The sequence below is a fragment of the Notolepis coatsorum genome (assembly GCF_963971535.1).
Source record: "Notolepis coatsorum genome assembly, chromosome: 15".
Taxonomy (NCBI): Eukaryota; Metazoa; Chordata; class Actinopteri; order Aulopiformes; family Paralepididae; genus Notolepis; species Notolepis coatsorum.
The window spans coordinates 40,049,568-40,076,029 of record NC_140179.1 but is presented as its reverse complement, the minus strand read 5'-3'; the positions used below and the strand labels follow the sequence as shown (position 1 = coordinate 40,076,029).

At 44.1% G+C, this 26,462-nt stretch overlaps 1 protein-coding gene across 2 annotated transcripts in view; it reads left to right on the top strand.

Annotated features, from left to right (window-relative positions):
- The first annotated feature begins 443 nt into the window (after positions 1–443).
- rassf8b (Ras association domain family member 8b) overlaps positions 444–26,462 on the top strand; it is a 75,527-nt gene continuing 49,508 nt past the window's right edge. The window contains exon 1 of one of the 2 annotated variants that reach the window (XM_084330362.1): positions 444–550. The gene's annotated coding sequence lies outside the window, so the exon portion shown is untranslated. The other variant, XM_084330363.1, reaches the window with a different exon arrangement.

Here is a 26,462-nt window from a genome sequence, read left to right as displayed (position 1 = left end):
GTAGGCGAAATCTCAAGGAGCCTGCACACACGCGACACACATCCACACACACGCACGCGCACACACATACACACACGCACGCACGGTCACACACACACACACACACACGCACGCGCACACACAGTCACACACACGCGCACATACACAGTCACACACACACCTACACACACACGCACGCGCGCGCACACACACACGCGCACATACGAACACGCGCACGCGCGCACGCGCACACACACACACAAACAAGTCCACTGTGGCAAGCAAGTGCATTGCAGCTTTAACCGGTCCATGATGCCTTGCGGTGTCCCAGTTCAGCTCCAGTCTGAGCAGATCACCAGCAGAGCTGCAGTACAGTGGGTCGCATCATGAATGGACGCATGTTTACAGTTTTACACGCGTGATTGTGCGCTGAGCGCAAAACTTTGACCACATAGACGCATTGAGTCGCAGCCGGTCTCCTCACGTCAGCAGCTGGACCATCGCTGTCTGCTGTATTATACTCGAGTCGACCTGGAAACACGGGGTGGAAAGTAGCGGATTAAAAAAAAAGGTATATATATTATTCCAGAGTAAATTCTAAAAGCTGAAGCAGAGATTATACAAGCAGAAACCTCCGCTTAAATAGAGGTAAGTAGAGTGGGTTCTACTGGGATAGACCATGCAGTAGATTTGCGGTCACTATGGCTCAAATAACTTGTGTAATAAGGCAACCAAATGTAGAAAGCTGTCGTAATTTAAGCGAAGCTTTGTTGAATGCCTTTGCTAGACCAGGCAGGCGATATTGATTTCACACCAGGGTTTGACAGACTATTTATAGTTCCACGTGAAATATCTCACACACACACACACACACACACACACACACACACACACACACACACACACACACACACACACACACACACACACACACACACACACACACACACACACACACACACACAGATCATTAATATGTAGACATGATACTACTGTTTCTACGTGTATTCTGGTAGTTGGATGATAAGGAGTCCACTGTTTGTAGAGACCAGTAGCCTGTACTGCAACTGAACACCGAAGATGGTTGAGATGTTGAAAGAATAGATGGCAGATTGGCAGTTAACCAATTTATGAATGAAACATTGATTTGCGTTGCTTTTTGTACAATAGGCTACAACAACAATGCTCAATCTCCAGATGGTGTCAGTTTCTTAGTAGCCTATGAGTTCTGGGTACAGCAGCATACCTGATTGATGACATCACAGGAAGTGACTAGTGAGGTCACTATTTTGGGTGGATGATGAGTCACTGGTTAACACTGCTGACTAGAGATGCTCTCTGGGATACATTGACCCTCTAGTTTTGGGGGTTTAGGCGGCGTTCACACATGACAGAAGAGACTTGTAGAAAATCAGCTGTTTGGAACTTTCTCAGTTTTTAACTCCCAATTTTTACTAACATAAGTTTAAACGTTAACATAAAGGATGCTTTAAACTAAAGGATTATTCTGGAAAGTGTTATGTTCTTGAGCAAAATATTGCACATCGCTGAGATCTATTCTGACAGGAGTATTATTGTGTCAAACGGGTCTAGTCATTTTAGGGACGTTTGAAGGCACATCAGTATTAGAATATTCTATGATTTGTTTTCTCTGGTTAAATGGTTCACCAAACTACCCAAAAAAAAGGTTTGCATGAAACTCATGATTCTGTCATCCTCCCCTTCACTAAAACTAATAATCATAACTGACTGTTTTCTATTTATTAGTAAATACATAGAAACTAGGGCTGTCAATCGATTTAAAATATGTAATCACGATTAATCGCATGATTGTCCATAGTTAACTGTGATTAATCTCATATTAATTGCACATTTCTTATCTGTTCAAAATGTACCTTTTTTAAACTAAAGGGATATTTTTCAAGTGTTTAATATTGTCAGATGGTCAAAGGCACATTTAGCACACAATAAAAATGCTGCAATCATAACATGGCGAAGCCCATGGCCAGATTGACCTGCTAAATGTAACATTACTCATAATAGTACTCACACAATGTAGTGTCCACCTTTACTCTCATATCAACAAATAACTGCCCATCCCTAATTAATTTGAATGGAATTTCAAAGTCATATCTTGTTTAATTCTGGAGTAAATGGGATTCAATGACGGATTGTAATTATAATATCGGTACATTAGGCTGTTGGGGACAAACATGTTTGCATTTACTGTAAGTTCCCACTCATAATAAACCTTTACATCGTGTCAAGAGCAGCAAGTGTTTTTCAGAACCGTCCCATCTAGCCATCTGTCACTCTAGGCTTGACACAGAGGCTTCATCTATACTCAAAGCTCAAACATACTTTATGTTTACCAATGTGAAACAGACTTTATCTGTCATCGCTGTCTGAACAGGTAAAAGCAGATTCCGTTGTTGGCTGTTCCGTATTTAGACTGTATTTAAAAATAATCAGATTTGATCAGGCTGTGTAAAACACACACACACACACACACACACACACACACACACACACACACACACACACACACACACACACACACACACACACACACACACACACACACACACACACACACACACACACACACACACACACACACACACACACACACACACAAACCTCCTGGTCAGACTAAGCCTCTGGTCTTACAGGACTAAAGGCTTATTACTGCCACCAAGCTCATTAGGTTCAACTTTTGAGGCTGTGAAATTCCACACTGGGTTCAGTTCAGTGGAAGATTATTTTGGTTTGGCCCAACACAGTGGTTCTGTGACAGGGGTAGATCATTTGGTTTGGTCCAACACAGTGGTTCTATGACAGGGGTAGATCATTTGGTTTGGTCCAACATAGTGGTTCTGTGACAGATAATTTGGTTATATGACTAATGACTGACACATACTGACCAAGCTGTAGCTAATGACTGACACATACTGACCACGCTGTAGCTAATGACTGACACATACTGACCACGCTGTAGCTAACGACTGACACATACTGACCACGCTGTAGCTAACGACTGACACATACTGACCACACTGTAGCTAACGACTGACACATACTGACCACGCTGTAGCTAATGATGACTGACACATACTGTGATACTGACCACACTGTAGCTAATGACTGACACATACTGACCATGCTGTAGCTAACGACTGACACATACTGACCACGCTGTAGCTAATGACTGACACATACTGACCACACTGTAGCTAATGATGACTGACACATACTGACCACACTGTAGCTAATGACTGACACATACTGACCACGCTGTAGCTAATGACTGACACATACTGACCACGCTGTAGCTAACGACTGACATACTGTAGGCCTACATGTACGTAAACAACCAACTCATGTTTTGTTTTGCTTTGTTGTTAATGTCATTACAACAGTCATTTGTTGTTTTCTTTTGGAGGCACATCAATTGTGTGTGTATGCGTGTGTGTGTCTCTCTCTCTCTGTGTGTGTGTGTTTAACTGGGCTGACGTTGGTGGTTAAGGCTCATGTGAGCAGGACACTGGTTTGTCCCTCAGGTGTTTTGGTTTATTCCAGCTTTAAATAAGCCTGCTGCCGACTGACACAGTTACCGCTGTACTCTTCTTCTACAGCTCTGTATTATCAAGAGGACAGCTAGCAGAGCTGTAGTCAACTCTTCTTCTACAGCTCTGTATTATCAAGAGGACAGCTAGCAGACATGTAGTCAACTCTTCTTCTACAGCTCTGTATTATCAAGAGGACAGCTAGCAGACCTGTAGGTTAAATATGCTTGATATGGAGTAATAGTGACCAGAAGGGAGGAGGTTGAGGGTTGTACTTCGATGCTCTGACCGCTCAGCTATCAGCCACAGTGGGTGGGTCTGGCTGGGTCTGGGTTGGTCTGGGTGGTACGGCGGTGCAGTGTCGCCTCACAGCAAGAACGACCCGGGTTTGACCCCGACCGGGGCTTTCTTGTGTGTTGTGTTCTCCCTGTGTTCGCGTGGTTTCCTTCGGTTTACTTCCACACCACAAAAGATATGCATGCTATTGTTGATACACACTCCTGCCATTGTTATTGACCAAGGTACTGCCTTTACAGCTGGAGCTGGTTGCCTGGGCGCTGGACTGTGGCTGCTGCTCCACTGCAGCTAGAAACCTGGGCCCTCAATTATCAATGCTGCGTACACACAGATATGTGCGTAAACCGTGCGTACGATCATTTTTTTTTTTTTTTTTTTTTGTCTTTTTCCCCCTCCATTTTCCTCCGATTTTCTCCCATCCCAATGTTAGTCGTATGCCAATTCCCAGTCCCTTCCTGGTCGCTGCGCACTTACCCCCCACAGTCAGATCATCTGGGAGAGTGGAGGCTACCACGTGCTTCCTCCGACACACGTCCAGCCAATCACCGCTTCTTTTCACCTGGCAGCGCGGATTCTCATCGAGAGGGCGTAGCGTGTGGGAGGACCACACTATCCCCCTCGAGTCCTATCCGCGCTTAGCAGGCGCCCCGACCGAACTGTAGGAGTCGCTGTTTACAACGACCCGGACCCACCCCGCCAGCTTCTCCCACCCTCTAATACAGCCAATTGTATTAGTGCAGACGGCCAGCCAAGCTGGTGACAACCCCGGAGCTGTGAGCTGGATTCGAACAGGCGAATCCAGCTCACGGCTCCGGGGCTGGTGACGAACGCAATCTCCGCTCGGCCACCTAACCGCCTGCGTACGATCATTTCTAAGCAAAGTGTGGGATTTATCAACATGAACGTGTGCTTGAGATTATATCTACGCACAGCTCGGACCGTGCGTACATGTCACCAAGCGGTAGAATAGGAAGACTGCAGTCACTGCAGACGGACGGAATAAGCTTTCATGCATTAGAGTTCCAACAAAGACGTGTTCGGTATGACACGTAATTAATTATAGTTCATTGTAAAATAGCGACATTAATGTAATTATTGTCAAACCCTAAAAATAGCATTTGGAATAGGTCTTTCTGAATGAATTCAGCATTGTTTATAGCGGTATAGGAATACTTCTCACGGGGAGCTGTTTTCAGAGATAGGGCAGTCTATTTGCAGAGAGAGAACATAATATTAAGTAGAGTCCGCTACCCGAGACACATTCTCCTTGATTTGTACCGCAATTTGGGACCCAAATTGGAGTGTGGAACAAAACGCAGTGTTGGATGTCGTAATTTCCCCAACCCCCAAGCAGGGTTTCCGTTAGAAAAAATTGTTGTCGGTCTCCGTGACCTGCAAGATTTCAATCTACCGGACAAATGAGATTAATTCCGGTCATAGTTTAGAATAAAGAATGTCATCCTCAAGGCATGTAGATTTATAATATTATTACTTAAAACTAGGCTACTTTTGCGTATACAGTCATTAATTAATATATTCCAAATAAAATAAGTCCCTCGATACTCCGTGCTGCTGCTGACTTGAACTAAAATAGACCGCGTATGTGGGCAGTCGGTCCGACACTAAACAGCAGTCTGTTATAATCACATTTTTATGAGCTAACGAATTCCGTTATATTGGACATTTGTATTAATTATATCAAGCGAAGAACTGAGAAAGCAGAGAGACGGCAACATTATCGTGGTTTGCGTGACGACTCTCTCCACCTCGCAACGACTTATTTGCAAAGAGTATGGCGCTGCAGAGAAGCTGATTTAGCTGTTATTGGCTCTTTTCTGGGAACCGCACAACAGCGCCCCCCACCCAACATTGGCTGAAAATGGCCGAATTGGAGTACTGATGGAATACTGCATTGTGCCGTTGCCTCTCTGGCTCTGCAGCTTCACATGCACTCGCACACCCAGCACTAAGCTCTCGCCGACAACGTCGTTGTCATTATTAGAAGCAACGAGGAAACAAATGTAATGATCGTTTCGTTCATCGCATAGGCTATTTAATTTTAGCCTATTTTAATACAATTCAAATAATCAAATTGTGCTTAGACTCAGGGAATTATTTTCACCGGACATTAAGACCGGAGATATTAAATAAGTCGGACTTCAACAGATTTTGCCGGTCAAAAACCGGTAATTACCGGCTAACGGAAACGCTGCCCCCAAGTAACTATCATACAATATCCATATATCAATAATAACAGCAGGCCGAGGCCAAGAGAGGATTTTACGCCAGGTTACCCTACATCATCGGAGCAATAGACTGTACCTGTGTTGTGTAGCTTTCAAAGCGCCATCAATAAACAAATACAGTTATGTGAATAGAACGGGATTCCACTCAAGGTCTTAATCTAACTTGAAAAAACCTTAACGAAAAAAGGCCTTTATTTTGCAGTATATATGTATATGGCAAACGCAAGCGCAAAATAAAGGTTACGAGTTTGTATTCTCCATTGGGTTGCACAGACATGATGCACAGTGTGCTTCAGCGACTCGTTCATTTCCGTCATTACAGTGCTTAATGTCGGGTCAGCTTGTCATTTATTTCTGTCAATGTGCTGGTTCTGTAGGACTGGGTCAGTCAACATCCTTGGCTCTCGGCGCACCGAAGATAGTCTGCACGCTCCCTCCTCCTCAGTGCAGTTGTCTGTGAAATTGACAATTTCATTGGATTTATTTATTCTCTAGAAATATCTATAATCATACGATTAAATATTGTTCAAAATAAAAAGCTAAATACTATTATTCTGTGTCATGTTTCCAAATAAGATTGTTCACAACGGAAAATGCTGTATACGTTAAATGTGTTGGTTAGACCTCTGATCAATCTCGCTCTTTCAGTGAAGTTTCTCATAGTTCGCAGAGCCCATTTTTTCCACATTCTATGGGGGTGTTTCATTACCATATGGTTAATTAGGGGCGGTTCTGTATGCAAATACTTACAATTGTGCACGAGCGCGGAGCGTAGAACTAGGGATACCATTTTATTTTTATTTTTTTTATTAAAATATATTTTGTTTTTAAGAATTGTAAAGGATCACAAGTGTGTTTTTGATTTGTGGTAAACAAAGACAGAAAATAAACTTCATTCATTCAATTAATAAACTGTATGCCTCACTGTCACTGTGTGGAAGAGACTGGGATCATTCTTTTGTGCAAGGCAACATCAGGCTTGACTTAAAACATTACTTTCCTAACTTAGTGAAACTAAATGTAACAAATTAACACATAGATATAAATGTACTGAATGGGTATTTCTTATTTTATTTCTTATTTATAATATAATTTTTTTTAATTCGATATATTTCTTTTTTTACCGATACCCGATCCAGCTATTTTACTGATATCGGTGGCCGATACCGATACCAATATCGGATCGGTGCATCCCTACGTAGAACAAGTGGTATTTATCAACACTGTCCACACGGAGTACTTGCAGGTGTGCGTAGGACCTGTGTACACACGTTTGATAAATCCCGATTTTTCTGTGCGTAGAGACATTCTAAATTCCGTGCTTAGGAACGAAAATAGAACACTTTCTACTAGGGCTGGGCGATATGGAAAAAAATCATATCGCGATAACGATATGATAATGTTATCATATTTCTCGATATCGATAATTATCGAATTGTTATAAGTATTAAACATTTTTTTTTTTTTTTTTAACAACATATGTATGTTTATTTTGCAGCAATTCTTTGTCATTGCCGCCATCTTTAGTGTTACATCCCCTCACACTCCAGTTCTCAGGCTGCAGCTGGTTTAAAAGCGAAAGTAAACCGGCTTCTCTGCTGGCTGTGGCTCCAGGGGAGTTGAACAGTTCTGGCTCTGCTAGTTTATTTTCGATCTTTTGGCGCTTTTTTGGTGGACAAACCACCGCAGTGACCGCACATGTGCACCGTGACTCGTGACTGGAGTCTAGTTCTGCTAGCACACATAGCCTACTGTGTACAGACGGTTTCAAACTGTATTTTAAATTAGAAAGCAAACAAAATAAACGGACAAGAGAAAAAGAAATCTCAATTTGGTCAGTATTGTCATTTGGACAAGCAAAGCCATTACTTTAAGTTGCAGGCAAAAAAGACAAGTCTGTCCACTGTCTCTGGTTTTAAAACTGCCCTGTTGCAAAAAAAAAAAAAAAAAAAAAAAATTATTTCGATATTCGATATCGATTATTAAAATATATCGCGATATTTATCCTTATATCGCCCAGCCCTACTTTCTACCCATTATTGATAAATGAGGGCCCTGGGATGGATTCACTGCAGAGGATACTTGTCATTAAATGCTTTCTAATTCAGTGGCAGAGACTAATGTAATTTCAAATGTACTGTTATAGAGTTAAATATACACGTAGCACAGAACACTGTCTTTAGTAAAAAGGCATTTGATTATCTTGCACCCTGGTCCTGGAACGAACTGCAGTCAAAGCTTCAGCTTGATCACGTTTTTCCTTTTGAACTCGTTTTAAACAAATCAGTGTCGATCTTATGCTGGAGGTGGCGGAGCTGGAGGTGGCAGAGATGAAGATGTTAAGGTTCTCTCTGGGAGTAACAATGTTGGACAAAATCGAAAATGTCTACATCAGAGGAACGGCCCATGTTGAGCAGTTCGGGCAGAAAGTGAGAGAAGCAAGACTGAGATGGTTTGGACATGTGCGGAGGAGGGAGGTGGGGTACATTGATTGATTGATTGAAGATTTTATTAACAGATTGCAGAATGGGTACAGTACAGTACAGCTCAATACATACAATTGTTAAGGGGATGCAGACCAGAGAAAGACTTTTGTCTTGTTTACATCAGGGTCCCCCATTTTCAATTCATCATAACATATATGACATACATGACATACAGATAGACAGTACTGCTACATCTATACATTTATGACATACCAGATTTGCAAATACAGTACTGTTTGTGATACGAAAAGAGTCCAGTAAAGAGAGTATATACATTTGACATAGAAACTGTACATTGGAGGAGGTTGGGGGGGGAGGTTGGGTAGGAGGAGTGGGTGAGGGACACTGTACAACTGAACAAGCAAAACCGTACATTGGAATATTGACAAGACCATACTTGGTCATTTACTGTACATTGGGGGGGGTTGTGTTAGGACATTTAAAGGGGCCAGGAGGAGGATGCTGGAGATGGAGCTGCCAGGAAAGAGGAGGAGGGGAAGGCCCAAGAGGAGGTTTATGGACACAGTGAAGGAGGACATGCAGGCAGTGGGAGTGACGGAGGACGACGCAGATGACAGAAACAGATGGAAACGGATGATCCGCTGTGGCGACCCCTGACGGGAAAAGCCGAAAGAAAAAGAAGAGTGTCGATCTTATGCTAAATGTTTGCTCCTGTTTCTGATCCTGACTGACTTGTGATATAGCGTATTGTAAGCTGTTGTACTGTATTGTCTGTTTTATGTTTCCATGGTTACTGTCACAGTCGAGAATGCAGCTGTGACCACGTCCCCGACCGCCAAGAACCTTGGTGTTGTCCTCGACGACCAGTTGAACTTCTCTGCTCACATCGCAGCGACAACCAGAACCTGCAGATTCCTCCTGAGCAACGTCAGAAGGATCCGCCCCTTCCTGACAAAAGAAGCCACCCAACTCCTCGTCCAATCAACAGTCATCTCCCACCTCGACTACTGCAACGCACTGCTCGCTGGGGACCTGCACTGCACTGTATTGCTGCACGTATCCGCTTCAAGGCCGACCTAGCATACCGTGCAGCAAAGGGAACCGCTCCCGCCTACCTCCGGTCAATGGTCTCTAACTACACACCCTCAAGACCCCTACGCTCTGCATCTTCTGGCCGCCTCAGACCTACTCCTATCCAAGCTCCGGGAGGGTCATCAAAGAGAAGTCGCCTATTCTCAGTCCTTGCCCCACAATGGTGGAATGAACTACCCACCCCAGTTAGGACAGCCGAAACCCGTCCAATCTTTCGCCGTCGACTAAAGACGCACTTCTTCAACCATTATCTAAAAGTAACTATCATACAATATCCATATATCAATAATAACAGCAGGCCGAGGCCAAGAGAGGATTTTACGCCAGGTTACCCTACATCATCGGAGCAATAGACTGTACCTGTGTTGTGTAGCTTTCAAAGCGCCATCAATAAACAAATACAGTTATGTGAATAGAACGGGATTCCACTCAAGGTCTTAATCTAACTTGAAAAAACCTTAACGAAAAAAGGCCTTTATTTTGCAGTATATATGTATATGGCAAACGCAAGCGCAAAATAAAGGTTACGAGTTTGTATTCTCCATTGGGTTGCACAGACATGATGCACAGTGTGCTTCAGCGACTCGTTCATTTCCGTCATTACAGTGCTTAATGTCGGGTCAGCTTGTCATTTATTTCTGTCAATGTGCTGGTTCTGTAGGACTGGGTCAGTCAACATACTGCTACATCTATACATTTATGACATACCAGATTTGCAAATACAGTACTGTTTGTGATACGAAAAGAGTCCAGTAAAGAGAGTATATACATTTGACATAGAAACTGTACATTGGAGGAGGTTGGGGGGGGAGGTTGGGTAGGAGGAGTGGGTGAGGGACACTGTACAACTGAACAAGCAAAACCGTACATTGGAATATTGACAAGACCATACTTGGTCATTTACTGTACATTGGGGGGGGTTGTGTTAGGACATTTAAAGGGGCCAGGAGGAGGATGCTGGAGATGGAGCTGCCAGGAAAGAGGAGGAGGGGAAGGCCCAAGAGGAGGTTTATGGACACAGTGAAGGAGGACATGCAGGCAGTGGGAGTGACGGAGGACGACGCAGATGACAGAAACAGATGGAAACGGATGATCCGCTGTGGCGACCCCTGACGGGAAAAGCCGAAAGAAAAAGAAGAGTGTCGATCTTATGCTAAATGTTTGCTCCTGTTTCTGATCCTGACTGACTTGTGATATAGCGTATTGTAAGCTGTTGTACTGTATTGTCTGTTTTATGTTTCCATGGTGTGTACTGTCACAGTCGAGAATGCAGCTGTGACCACGTCCCCGACCGCCAAGAACCTTGGTGTTGTCCTCGACGACCAGTTGAACTTCTCTGCTCACATCGCAGCGACAACCAGAACCTGCAGATTCCTCCTGAGCAACGTCAGAAGGATCCGCCCCTTCCTGACAAAAGAAGCCACCCAACTCCTCGTCCAATCAACAGTCATCTCCCGCCTCGACTACTGCAACGCACTGCTCGCTGGGGACCTGCACTGCACTGTATTGCTGCACGTATCCGCTTCAAGGCCGACCTAGCATACCGTGCAGCAAAGGGAACCGCTCCCGCCTACCTCCGGTCAATGGTCTCTAACTACACACCCTCAAGACCCCTACGCTCTGCATCTTCTGGCCGCCTCAGACCTACTCCTATCCAAGCTCCGGGAGGGTCATCAAAGAGAAGTCGCCTATTCTCAGTCCTTGCCCCACAATGGTGGAATGAACTACCCACCCCAGTTAGGACAGCCGAAACCCGTCCAATCTTTCGCCGTCGACTAAAGACGCACTTCTTCAACCATTATCTAAAAAAAAAATTATAATAAAATCTAACCCTAACTAATCTTACTGTCATGCACTTGTCCTAATAAACTAACCTACACTGTAACACGCAACACTTTGATGAACATTGTTACTCAGCTGTAAGAGTTGTACCCTTCCTGATGACTTGTCGTACAGAACTTGTAAGTCGCTTTGGATAAAAGCGTCAGCTAAATGACTAAATGTAAATGTAAATGTACTGTAGCCACTTGTGTCATGTTTGGCCAGGTCTCCCTTGGAAAAGAGATTTTGAATCTCATGGCTTTTGGTACAGACTTAAGCGTACAGAATCATGGCAAATTGGATTTGGTTTCCTTATGTATTTGACTAATACATGGGAAACAGTGACAGTTTTGATTATTTGTCTGTTGAAAGTGAGGTTCTTAGAAGTGAGGTTCTTGATGTGCCTTTTTAGATGCCCAGGTCTTGCCTTCTATAAACCAAGCAGGTTCACGTCACTCACACACCTCCCCAGGGAGGAGCAGAAAGTAAGCTAGCTGCTCCTTAATTGTTAGGGACTGTTTGGTCGTCTTTCCCAGACCTTGCCAGCCAATCAATGCAGTCAGCTGTGCACAAAGCCAGGGCCCTGTTGCTGTGGCGACAGATTGTTTGCATCCATTCATGCCAACGGTAGCCATGTGGGCGGTCCGTTCTCGCCAGTGAACTCCTTTGTTAGTAAACCACTTGTAAGAACCCCCCCACCCACCCCCCAACCCCCACCCCCGTTTCCGTGAATACATCCTCTTTGGCCCTTTAAAGAGATCCTACTGATTACATCATCAACTGTAATTATTGCTTAGTCTGGCTGTGATTGAGTTTGCTTTGCTAGCAGGCTGCGTGTGAAACAGTTACAGCCGCACTGGATAGTTTTGAGAAGAAACAATTACCTCTACAATAACTAGTTAGACATGTTTGCATATTGTTTATAATCTGAAATTTGAAACAAAGTGAACCAACTCTTAGAGGAGGTGTCTTTGTATGGTAGGTGGTGGGAGGGTAGGAGCATCACAGAGACTCATGTTTCTAGTTTCAATCAGTGCTCCAGGGCTCCAGTTTTACTCTTGTAATACATCATGTATTCAACACTAAAGATATATCATACTTTATTTAGACTTTTCAGAGGTCGTTTTCTTTCCTGGTGCAGCTTGGCTCAGGTGGTTAGAACGAAGTGTAATTTTGGTGTTACAGTATGTTGATCCAATATTGGATCACTTCCCTTCAAGGCCATATTGTATGTCTGTCATGCTGCTAACATTGAAATATATGAATAGTGATAGATGTGCACATACAGTATTAAATATGAATAGTGATAGATGTGCACATACAGTACTAAATATGAATAGTGATAGATGTGCACATACAGTACTAAATATATGAATAGTGATAGTTGTGCATACAGTACTAAATATATGAATAGTGATAGATGTGCACATACAGTACTAAATATATGAATAGTGATAGATGTGCACATACAGTACTAAATATATGAATAGTGATAGATGTGCACATACAGTACTAAATATATGAACAGTGATACCGATAGGACTATCGTTTGATGTACATCTAACTATCTGTCTGCACTCTGCACATATATAGTGTATTATATAGTCTGCTGTCTATTTCTTGATACATTTTGATGTAGGCCCCTATATGCAGCAGCAGTACAATCCATATTCAGTACATGGTATCAAAATGATTAGCCAGGTCATGTTTTATTTTTTCAGATTAATTATATTTAAAGTTCAAGGACATTCACTCGATAAATACATGTAAATGACATTTACAAAGTCAATGAATCATTGTGTTAAATAATCGTGATCTCAATATTGACCAACATAATAGTCCATTATGATTTTTGCCATAATCGAGCAGCCCTAGTATATAAAACACCTTACTAGCTTAAAGGTGATATTTTCACAACACAATGCCTCACTGACCTTTAAGGTTATGCTATTTCCTTTTCATTTTATTCATTAATTCATGTATAATGTTTTCCCCTCCAGTGTTCATAATCTACTGAGCTGTACTTTAATATATGGAATAACGTCCTCCATACCAGCTGGCTTCACTTGAAGGACACACTCTTAAGCTCTCAATGTTAAATCGAATGAGTTTTTACAGACTGTTTACAGTGCTGTGATATGTGTGAGATTATGTGCTCAATAACTCAGCAGCCTTGTTGTCCAGAGAAGTTTAAAGTATAATAACTAGAGGTGGAGAAGGACAAGGTCTCTCCTCAGCTGTCGGGACTGTACTGTAGACGTGAGGACAGCCAGTGTCTCAGCTGTCTGTACTGTAGACGTGAGGGCGGCCGGTGTCTCCTCAGCTGTCTGTACTGTAGACGTGAGGACAGCCAGTGTCTCCTCAGCTGTCTGACTGTAGACTTGAGGACAGCCAGTGTCTCCTCAGCTGTCGGACTGTAGACGTGAGGACAGACAGTGTCTCCTCAGCTGTCTGTACTGTACTGTAGACGTGAGGACAGCCAGTGTCTCCTCAGCTGTCTGTACTGTAGACGTGAGGACAGCCAGTGTCTCCTCAGCTGTCTGTACTGTAGACGTGAGGACAGCCAGTGTCTTCTCAGCTGTCTGTACTGTAGACGTGAGGACAGACAGTGTCTCCTCAGCTGTCGGACTGTAGACGTGAGGACAGCCAGTGTCTCCTCAGCTGTCGGACTGTAGACGTGAGGACAGCCAGTGTCTCCTCAGCTGTCGGACTGTAGACGTGAGGACAGTCAGTGTCTCCTCAGCTGTCTGTACTGTAGACGTGAGGACAGCCAGTGTCTCCTCAGCTGTCGGACTGTAGACGTGAGGACAGCCAATGTTTCCTCAGCTGTCTGTACTGTAGACATGAGGACAGCCAGTGTCTCCTCAGCTGTCTGTACTGTAGACGTGAGGACAGCCAGTGTCTCCTCAGCTGTCTGTACTGTAGACGTGAGGACAGTCAGTGTCTCCTCAGCTGTCGGACTGTAGATGTGAGGACAGCCAGTGTCTTCTCAGCTGTCTGTACTGTAGACGTGAGGACAGCCAGTGTCTCCTCAGCTGTCGGACTGTAGACGTGAGGACAGCCAGTGTCTCTTCAGCTGTCTGTACTGTAGACATGAGGACAGCCAGTGTCTCCTCAGCTGTCTGTACTGTAGACATGAGGACAGCCAGTGTCTCCTCAGCTGTCTGTACTGTAGACGTGAGGACAGCCAGTGTCTCCTCAGCTGTCTGTACTGTAGACGTGAGGACAGACGGTGTCTCCTCAGCTGTCTGTACTGTAGACGTGAGGACAGCCAGTGTCTCCTCAGCTGTCTGTACTGTAGACATGAGGACAGCCAGTGTCTCCTCAGCTGTCTGTACTGTAGACATGAGGACAGCCAGTGTCTCCTCAGCTGTCGGACTGTAGACGTGAGGACAGCCAGTGTCTCCTCAGCTGTCTGTACTGTAGACGTGAGGACAGCCAGTGTCTCCTCAGCTGTCTGTACTGTAGACGTGAGGACAGCCAGTGTCTCCTCAGCTGTCTGTACTGTAGACGTGAGGACAGCCAGTGTCTCCTCAGCTGTCTGTACTGTAGACGTGAGGACAGCCAGTGTCTCTTCAGCTGTCTGTACTGTAGACATGAGGACAGCCAGTGTCTCCTCAGCTGTCTGTACTGTAGACGTGAGGACAGACAGTGTCTCCTCAGCTGTCTGTACTGTAGACGTGAGGACAGCCAGTGTCTCCTCAGCTGTCTGTACTGTACTGTTGGGACGTGAGGACAGAAATGGTGACTTTGAGACAGGTAGATATGTGAGGACAAAAATGGTGACTTTGAGACAGGTAGATATGTGAGGATATGTGAGGACAGGTAGAGGACGTGAGGACAGAAATGGTGACTTTGAGACGGGTAGATATGTGAAGACGGGTAGCTACGTGAGGACAGAAATGGTGACTTTGAGACGGGTAGATATGTGAGGATGGGTAGGTACGTGAGGACAGAAATGGTGACTTTGAGACGGGTAGATATGTGAGGATGGGTACTGTAGGTACGTGAAGACAGAAACATTGAGTGATGCATGGACATGTCTACGAGAACATGTCTGCTGTTGCATAATTTTTGTCCACGGCGCCGTCCCCAGCAGACTCCAGTCCGTGTCCATGTCTGGACTATATGTGAATGCCTTGATCGCCACTCCCCAGGCCACCAGGATGCTCAATGACTCTATGTAACACCATGAACCCAACCATCCATCTACACTTATTGCACACACATCCACATGCACACACTCACTTTAAAGTAAACAAACACTCACTTTAGTTTAGACACTTTAACACTACATTATATTTATCTATTTATTGAAGAGATTTGCACTACATTCATACCTCATTTGCATTTGCACCTTGCCTTAACGTTTTGTACCTCATTGTCTGCATTTTTACTCACTGTACTTTGATTGTACTTGGGTTGTACTTTAGCTTGTATATTGTATTGTATAGTGTTATTCCTCTTTTACTACTTTTTTACTGTATGAAGCACATTCTCAGGGGCTCATATAGAACCAAGCATTTCACTGTAGAAGAGTACATGTACATTATATTATAATAGTGACAAATAAAAACGAACTTGAACTTGAACTTTAGTGGTCAGGTCAGGGCAAGGGTTGCAGGTTGAATTTCCCGGTACTGACAGTGCCAGTACTACCCAAGTTCCCCTGGGCAAGGCACCTAACCCCTATGTATATGTACCAACCTGCTTCAATAACAGGTGTTGAGAAGTAGCTAACATTAGCTAAAGTACTGTGATACAACACAACAGGCAGTTGCTTGAAATACGTCATTGTGGTTGTAGCTATCCTTGTAAACACAAACTTTATAAGCAATAAGCTACAAGCTATTTACTTGTGATCCAGGTTTGAATTCAGGGTCACATCCTTTATCATCTCTAGTAGGAATCTTTGAGTTTCTTGGACTCTGAATAGTTTCTGAATCTTTGAGTTTGAATAGTTGAGTGTCATGTTTATGAATCTTTGAGTTTGAATAGTTATTTGTCTCTATTTCTGCTCTATTGAAACTCTGTTCTCTGTCTGTTTATATGTCTCTATCACTACTCTATTGAAAGAGTCATGCTAATTCTACCATGGAGTGATGAATGAATTCACAACACATTAGTGTGTGTGTGTGTGTGTGTGTGTGAGTGTGTGCGTGTGTGACACACTGAGAGAGAGAGGGAGGGAGCGAGAGAGAGGTGTGAAATTCATCTGGGCCTCACTAAATAAACCACCAGGATGAATGTTATTGAATAACCATCTTCATTATGACATATTTACCACAACTATGATAATTAATAGTGTGGGTTATATTACATTAGTCATTCGCTTTATTGAGCATCCTCATTAAGGCTAGATGAACTGGACTTGAACTTGAACATTGCACATATTTTTTTATTCTCTTCTCTTCTCTTCTCTTCTCTTCTCTTCTCTTCTCTTCTCTTCTCTAACAGTGTTATGCAAATACACAACCACAGAGGAGACATTTGGTTATGAAGTCACTACTTTGTACAACTGAACACAAAATGCAGATAGATAAATTGATGTTTCCTAAGGCTTGCAAACCCTTTGGACCTTTAGCGGTCAATATTACCCTTAAATGGATAATATTAATAATTAATTTCTGTAGATGTCAGGCAAGTGTGTCTCTGTATTATATAAAACCCTGAACTACATGGATGTCTCTCTGTATGATATCAAACCCTGAACTACAAGGATGTCTCTCTGTATGATATCAAACCCTGAACTACAAGGATGTCTCTTTATGATATAATTTATTCACTGCCGATACTGATTCTGAGTCCTAACAAGCTTTTTTTTTTATATAACTCTTTATTTTTGTTCATTTTCCTCTTTTTCTTTCCAACGTCACTTTTTTTACATCATTTTCACAAACATTCTCCATTTCCTTTTCACAGTCACTTTTTCACATTTTCAGTTAGAAACCTTTTCCGTTTTTGCATAAGTAGATGTCTTACCCATTTTTCAGGATTCATTATTGGACACATCCTAGGTGTGTCTCTATGTCCTTCCACCTGGCCCTGTATGTTCTTGAGCACCAGTAAACGGCGTATCTCAGCTGGGCTGCATAGTAGTATTCCTTTAGATTAGGTAGTGTCAAGCCTCCTCCCTCTTTTTCAATTTGCAATGTTTTGAATTTCACCCTAGGTCTGCCCCCCGCCCATATGAACCTAGAGATCTGTTTGTCCCATGCTATGAATTGGGAGTCGGGGACCTTGACCGGTAGTGAGAGGAAGAGATACAACAGCCTTGGCAGATATATTCATTTTGATCACTTCTATTCTGGTGCTGAAATCCATCATGAGTGTAGTGTAGCCCATCTCGACCAATCCTTCTGTAATTTATCATTAATCTTATTGTAATTGGCTGCTTCTAATTTGCACATATCCTTGGTGATAATCACTCCCAGGTAAGTCATTGATTCAGCTTCCCAATTCAGTTTGTAGTTTGTACTCATTCCTCATTCCATTACTGGGTGAGAAGTTGTAGGTGAGAATCTGGGTTTTCGTGACATTCAGCTTGTATCCTGACATCCAGCCATAATCATTAAGTATCAAGTATGGTCATTAACTTGGGGAAGGTCAGGTTTGGGTTTTGGAGGTATATTATAATATCATCCACGAAGAGGCCTATCTTGTGGTCCCCCCTTGCTATTCTAACACCCTTAATTTCTTTACTTTCTCTAATGGCTTGGGCTAATGGTTCTACAAAAATCGCGAATAGGGCGGGCTTGCCCAACATCCCTGGCGCGTCCCTCAGTCTGAACAGTTTGAATCTGTCCGACAAGCTACCGTTGATCTTTACTCTGGCATTTGGATTGTCGTATAGGGCTCTTATACAGCTGATGAATTGATCGTCAAATCCAAATCTTTCCAATACCCTAAACAGGAAGGACCATCTGACCCTGTCGAAGGCCTTTTCCGCGTCTAAACTTACCAAGGCTGCTGTCCACCTGTTCTATCACATGTAAAGTGCATCTTTGTCCTGTGTCTGTCTGCCTATTATAAACCCTGTCTGGTCCTCGTGAATCAGGTCAGGGAGGACACCCTCCATTCTCCTAGTTAGTATGGATGTGAACAGCTCGTAATTTCAGTCTTCCTATGGCTATGTCTAGTTCTTCCTTCGTGATGGGTAGGGATGGGTACCGTTCACATTTGAACCGATACGGTACCGGTACCTGTGAATCGATACCGGTACCCAACGGTACCTTTTTTTGGTACTTTAGTCTCTAAAAATGTAATCTACCTACCTCAGTCGTTTAAAAAAAAAATCCAAACTTCAAATAACTACACTTTCAACAGTTTTCGGCTTGTCATTGCCCCAACTGCTTTGTTGTTGAATCAAGTCAAATCCTAGGTAAGCGTATATTGTGCGTGTGAACGTTGACATGAAAAGAAAAAAGGTTGAAAAAAAAGTGTAAAAAAAAAGAAAAAAAAATTATCTCACGTGAATCGATACTCGGTAGTACCGACGTGTTTTGGTAAGTACCTTTTAAAAGTACAGAATTCGGTACCCATCCCTAGTGATGGGGGAAATCAGGGCTTTGTTCTCTATTTTCCCTATACTCTGGAGATCCAAGGATGATAAAAACTGTACAATTTTCTCCTCGTTTTCCATCTCGGGTTGTGAGTATAACTTTTCATAGTATTCTTTGAATATACTGTAGCGACCCTGGGATTTGGGTCGGTTGGTCAGTTGAGCTGTCACTCAACACTCCGCCATCCCGACGCTGGCGGCGTCCCTATTGGACGCGCCAGCCGCGGGTTGACAGAGTCGAGAGTGCACGGGCTGACCTGGGGAGGTATAAGTGGGTGGGGCGCCCAGCGTGCACTCTCTCTCGGGGCATGGGAAATGGTAGCAATGAGTCTGATACTGCAACCTGTAATGGAGAACTGTGAATAAAGACCTGCACTGAGAACTACCAATCTGCCTCGAGAGTCGTCTATATTGTTGGAACCGCGAACGTTACATTGGTGTCTGAAGTGGGATATTCGGCGAAGTATGGACATTAAAAGTGTCGGGGGAGAATGAGCTAACGTGGGCTCGTGCGGGCTAACGGGAGCTAACGTAAGCTAACGTGGCTAGCACTAGCTAGTGGGAAGCAAGACTGTCTGTTGTGGGAGGGCGTCTCTCTGTCGGTCTGGGAACAGGAGGACGCGAGCAACCTGGAACCAAAGAAGTATTTGGTGGTTGTCGTCTCCTGGGGCCTGACGGAGAGGGTTGCCGCATGGTACAGAGCCATGGGGACATGGAACTCGCTGCCGGATGCAGAGCCACGGTTACTTGGAACTCTCTGGTGCGTACAGAAGAGTGCTTTCCCCGGAACAAGACCCAGCGGTGAGGCAGGGAGTGCTCCCTCTTCACCAGGACACAGCGACGTGTCCTCACCCTTCGCTGGGGTGCGGCAGAGACTATGACGGATGAATGGGTTATACTGAATGAAAAAAAGAAAAGAGTAAATCTGGTTGACTGTGGGTGAGTTTGGTTCGTCTTTCGTAGCGAGAGACTTAGTTGGGAGGGGGTAGTGTAGCGACCCTGGGATTTGGGTCGGTTGGTCAGTTGAGCTGTCACTCAACACTCCGCCATCCTGGCGCTGGCGGCGTCCCTATTGGACGCGCCAGCCGCGGGTTGACAGAGTCGAGAGTGCACGGGCTGACCTGGGGAGGTATAAGTGGGTGGGGCACCCAGCGTGCACTCTCTCTCTGGGCATGGGAAATGGTAGCAATGAGTCTGAGGCCATGGTTAGACTAGTGTTTTTGTGGTCGTTTTTTTAATACGTTTGCTGTCCCTATTAGATAGAAATGCCGTTTTGGCAGGAAACGTTTTGGCCCTACTGAAAACGCTAAATTGTGTTTCCGTTTTGGAATAACGCCAAAAACTCGCCGACAACGTGTCGTGTAATCTGCGCGGAGCCGTTGTTGCTCAACGCCCATGCGCAGTAGATACCATCTGCGTGCCCTTCCGGTGACAACAGAGCTGTCCCAAATAGCTGCCTGCAGCTACCATGTGTTGTCAAGTTATTGTTATAAGGACCCCAGTCCAAGCTACAACAGTCTGCATTCCCTTAACAATTGTTTGTATTGAGCCGTATTGTATTTTACCCATTATGTAATATGTTAAATAAAGTTTACATCCATTCATTCTGCTAGCATTACCGATTGCATGAGCAGCTGGCTAACGTGAGCTAGCGTTAGCTATCAGACCCTGTTGGGCGGCTACGTGGTGTAGTGGGCAAGGCACTCGCCACGAAATGCTGGAGACGCTGGGCTCGTCAGTTCGAGCCCAGCGCTCCACATTTGCTTTCAGTTTAGCTGGTCGTCCACAGTAATACAGTACACATTGGCCGTATTACGGGGAGGGAAACTGGGATCGGGCGTTGTGGACAGCGACTCCTACAGGTCGGTTGGTGCGCCTGCGCAGTAGAATCAGGAAGTGTCGGGGGCAGCGTGAGCCTCCCACGCGTTACTCCTCGCCACTGAGAGATCGAGCTGCACAGGTGAAAAGATGCGACTGCTGTTACCTCAAGTACCGGAGGGGACTTGTGCTATGTATGACTTAGTCCACATTGCAGCCGGCTTGTGGGAGGCAAGAAACAGCGTCCGTGACAGGGGAGGGTTGAATTGGATGATACGAAATTGGGATGGGAGAAAATATAGAAAAATGGGAGAAAAAGTGGATCAAAAACAAAAGCTATCAGACCCTGTTAGCTCAAGCTCCTCTTTCAATCTTAACAAGCATTAACAAAATGGCCCAGTCATCTATTCACTTTTGTTTAATACATGAGGCGTTGTCTCTAATGTTATCTAGCTACTGATAGCTCCCGATATCATCAGTTTGGTGCTGGCTGGTTAACGTGAGCTAGCGTTAGCTGCTAGCCACAATGCTATACTGTTATACTGGCATATTCCATTCACGTTAGCATGTAGCTAACAATGTAGCTAACAACATCGCCGATCTTTTTTGAGACTAAACTATCCGCTCTTGGTGGTCACTTGTGTTGATGTTAGTTTTGTTTCATCAACAAATGAGAGGCAGAACACACAGTGAATGTATCCGTTTTGTTTATTGCACTTTTATTACACTTTGCTGAAAAATAAGTGCTGCATAGGCATTTAAAGATGGCGGCTTGTTGACATTTTCTTTGCAGGAAGTGTATTGGCACATTCAAGTTCTGATTGGTTGAAAATTGCCTTCATGTTCGCCACCTACTGCCATCTACTGCTTTGGCATTGTACTACATCACTGTGCTCAGGAGGCAAAACGAATGTCTAACTCTGCTGCCACTACGTTGCCACCTGGAAAAGCGAAACTCATCTGAAAAACGAAACGAAAACACCCTAGGTGTAACTCCAGCCTGATACTGCAACCTGTAATGGAGAACTGTGAATAAAGACGTGCACTGAGAACTACCAATCTGCCTCGAGAGTCGTCTATAACGTTGGAACCTCGAACGTTACAATACGTTGAATTTCTTCCGTTTCATAAGTCGCTTCTGATGGGGTTCCCTAATCTTGTGGATAAAGTGTCTACTCTGTTGGGCCCTGAGTCGTTTTGCTAAGATCTTGGTTGCCCTTGGGCTTGATTCATAGAAGGTTTGTTTTGTGTACCCTTCATCTGTTCCCTGTTACCCCCCCCCCCTCCCCTCCCTGCACATGGTGCTCGAGTTTTCTCAGGTCTCTCTGTAATTGGACATATTTCATTTGCCTATATTTATTCAAGTGTGCAGTTTTTGAGATTAGGTATCCCCTCATAATTGCCTTGATTGTGTCCCATAGGATGGTTCGTTTCACTCGGCTGTCCACATTATTTTTAATAGATTCGGTTATCTCCTTCCTGATCTGATTCACAAGGTCCTTCCCATTCAGAATCCCCAAGTTCAGCCTCCAGAGTGTGTCTCGTTGTCTGTTGTTCAAGTGTATGGTCAGATATATCATATTATGGTCTGAGATATCTGCCGTTCCTATCGTGCAACTCACCACCCTGTGTCTCTCTCTTTTATCTATTAAAAAGAAGTCTAGCCTAGAGTGTACCTTGTGTGTTGCAGAGTAATGAGTATAATCCCTTTCTCCTGCGTTTAAGCTTCTCCATATCTCCATCATCCCCGTTTCCTTGATCAAAATATTTAAGTCCTTTGATCTCTGAGAGTTGTGCCTGGATTTACTTGTTGTGTCTAGTGAATAGTTCAGTATAGTATTCCTGTCCCCTGCACATATCAGCATCCCTTCCGCCTCTGAGGCTATTGTGTCAAATAAGAGTTTGAAAAATCTTCTGTCGTTCTCTGGAGGAGTGTATGTGTTCACTAGGGTTATCATTACATTGTCTATTTTACATTTAACTATCGAGTACCTCCCTTCTCTGTCTTTTTTCTCCTTTATCAGTTCAAAATTGAGAGTTTGAAATCAGGGTTGCCAGTCCCCTCTTCCTATTATTCTTGCAAGAACTAAAACATTTATTTCGATATCCAAACTTTTTAACTTTTCATGTTCTATTTTTGACATGTGTGTTTCTTGTAGGAAGATCACTTGTGTCTTCTCTCTTTTGATTTTTGTCATAATTCTACTAAGACTGTTGACGTTTAAAGACGCCATTTTCAAGTTATGGTTTCCCAACATTAATTTTCCAGTTCTTGCATACATTAGCGGCTCCCTTTACCATACATTTTCTCCCGACATTAAACATATAACATTTAGCACACATAGTGACCTACAAACGAGGGTGGAACACCCACTCCTCTTCGGTATTTATCCCATCTGTAAGTGCGAGGGAGAGCCCCTCGTAGGGAGAGGGCCCTTCGCTAAGGGTGTGAGACAAGGTGACCAACTGAAACCCCTCCATCCCTTAAATCCAACGTTAACCACTAAAGAAAACGTATGCTAATAAAAAATACCTCGCTCCTCCCGGGCGCTTATTTGAACATTACCACGGCCATCATGGCCGGTCCGAAGAATTCTACTCATTGTTATTTACGATTCATGTATTCGCTGTGCCTCTCTCTCGCCCTCAGTGCTGCTACTCGACCCCTCTGCCTGCCTGGTGCTGGTGCCGGTGTCTGGTCCCGCTTTCCTCGCCTCAGCGTTCCCTCTCCTCCATCTCTCCTTTTCCCCTTCCATTTCTTCCACCGTAATGCCTCGCCTCTTCAGCTCGCTGTGTGCCTCGGTTGCGCTCGTGTAGGTCTTGACTCCGGTGTCCCAATGGATCCTCATGCTGGAGTGTGGAGTCTGGAAGCGCTTTAGTGCTTTTTTTATACAGTTGTACTCCCTCCGTTTCTTTACAATTTCAGTTGCATAGTCATGGTTGAAATAGATTGTCTTGTTGCCCATTTGTATCTTTCCCTTCTTCCATGCTTCTCTCAACACCAGCTCCTTGGTCAGGTATTCCTGGAAGATAACGATAATGTGTCTCGGCGTGGCGCCTTCTGCTGGTCTCGTGGCCTGTGCACGGTGGGCTCCTTGCAGCTTGAATTCTATGTCCGGTGGGAGCAATAACTCGTTTTTGAGAAACTGTTCGATAAACTTTGGAACCGAGTCCCCCTCTTTTCCCTCTTCCATCCCGAATATGCGGATGTTGTTCTTCCTCGCCCTGGATTCCAGGTCAACTAACCTGTATTGTGCGACTCGGTGTTGCTCTAGACTCGCTCTGAGTGCGTCTGAGACCTCCGTTATCCAGTCCTCCATTTTCTCCACTCGGCTCTCCCCCTCCTCCACTCGTTGATTTAGGCTCTGTATCTCAGATGCGATAGTATCGAGCTTATCCTTTATGTCTTTGCTAACTCTCCTGAGCTCTTCTTTTAAGTCGGTTTTCAGTTATTTTATCGCTTCAACTATGCCCACCTGGACCATGCTCGGCTCATGTCCTGACTGCACGCTGGCGGCCTGCTTCTGGTTGTTTAAGCTAGCGGGAGCGTTAGCTTCGGTGTCGGTTCCTTTTGTCATCTCGTTTTCCGAATTATTGAATGTTTTTTTCCTTTTTTTTTTTCTGTCCTTCCCTTTCTTTCTCCCACTCATCTACCTTTCTGTCTTGGTTGAATGTTTTCTTTGAATTCTTAAGTGTTTGAAATTCACTTCGCCCGGGAGCTCGGCTTCTTATGCGTCTGTGCCCTCTGCTGGCATACCGGAAGTCCCGAGTCCTAACAAGCTTTAAAGGAACACAGCAACATTTTGGGAAATGCTTACCGTCTTCTCCAGAGAGAGACAAGAAGATAGATACCAGTTTCCAAGGGTGTTTCCAAGGGTGTTTCAGTTTCAGTAGAAAGCTATCTGGCTGCATGTTAGCCTAGCTTAGCACAATGAATGGAAACGGACATGACCGGTTAGCCTAGGCATTGTCCAACTAACACCTCTCCCGAAGGCTAACTGGTCATGTGCGCTTCCATTCATTGTGCATAGCTTTCTACTGAACGCACAGAGGAAACCGGTATCTTCTTGTCTCTCTCTGGAGAAGACGATAAGCTAATTTCCCAAAATGTTGGCGTGTTCCTTTAAGTATTGTTCGATCCGATCCATGGCTTTTACTGATCAGTATAGACTTCCATCCATTTGGGGTCATTGGACAAAGATTTATGAGATAAAATATCATGTTTCTCTAATGGAGAAATTCTATCCTGCTTCTATGTGTTTAAAAGTGCAGAAAATCAAGTAATTTTGCTTTGATTTCAGTCATGTTGCATGTTTCTTGGTATCAATTTTACTATCGAGGAAGTTCTCTGATACTGATGCCATATGTTCGCCTGGTATCAGACTCATATCATATACTAATATCAGTGCTTTAGCCTGGTATCAGACCCATATCCCAGACCAGTATCAGTGTTTTAGCCTGGTATCAGACCCATATCCCAGACCAGTATCAGTGTTTTAGCCTGGTATCAGACCCATATCAGTATTTTAATCTGGTATCAGACCCATATCACATACTGTACCAGTATCAGTGTTTTAGCCTGGTATCAGACTCATATCACATACCAGTATCGTTCTCAGTGTATCACTACTTGCAATCCAACTTGTTTTGCAGTGGACAGAGACTGTGGACTGAGGAGTGGTTTCAGTTACATATAACTTAAGACAGATGTTGAAAACAAGACGAGGAGAGAATCTTACAAGGACAACAGGTTTTGTTCCCTGATTTCTCAGAAGACATGGACAAATACATTAAATAAACAAGTATTCCGTCTATCATGTTAACTATAAAAAGATAAATATAATTACCGTAGTTTATTTCATTTTGGATTGTGTGAAGAATTTAACTCTTTCTGGTGTACGTTTTTTGGAGTGTTTTTTCTTCTATCTTAAGAATTCTAAAACTCCCCATAGCTTTCAGTTGCCAGATTGCTATTGTGACATCAACATTAGAATGTGAAGTTTACTATCCTAATATGTCTATACTACTATGCACTCAGAGAGTGTAGCAATCAAGTTTGACACTGTTTGATAAACTATACCACTGACCCTTAGCTGCCAGAGACGTACCCCTCCTGCTGACGTGATGGCTAAATGTAATGTCATGTGAGGGTTATACAGTATGTAAAGGTTAGATGTGTTGAAATTCTATCCGATTGGGAAACATTTGCTCCCCGTAGTCCTGTTCTGTACAGCGAGCAATGTCGGATGCTATAGAATCCCATGTTTTTTCTGCCACACAGAGACGCTTCTCTTCACTAACCTGCCTCTTTGTCTCCCTGCCTCGACCAGCTGTGTCTGGGTCTACTGTCTGCCCTCTCTCTCTCCCTCTGCCCTCTCCCTTTCATCCCACACTCTCTCCCTCTCTTCATCCACCTCTCCCTGTTGTTTTGACCCTCATTCTGTCTTTTATTCTCTTCTTTCCATCGACCCACACCTCTTTTTCACCTCTCCCTCCATCCCACTGGGTCCTAACAGATTGGACTGCTCCCATTTACTGGGCTTTAATGGGGGGTTCTGCAGTAACTGCCAAGCTTTACAGATCACTCAGCTCCCCCTGCCTGGCGCAGGCCTCGCCTCGCCCAAATGCCTCCAGA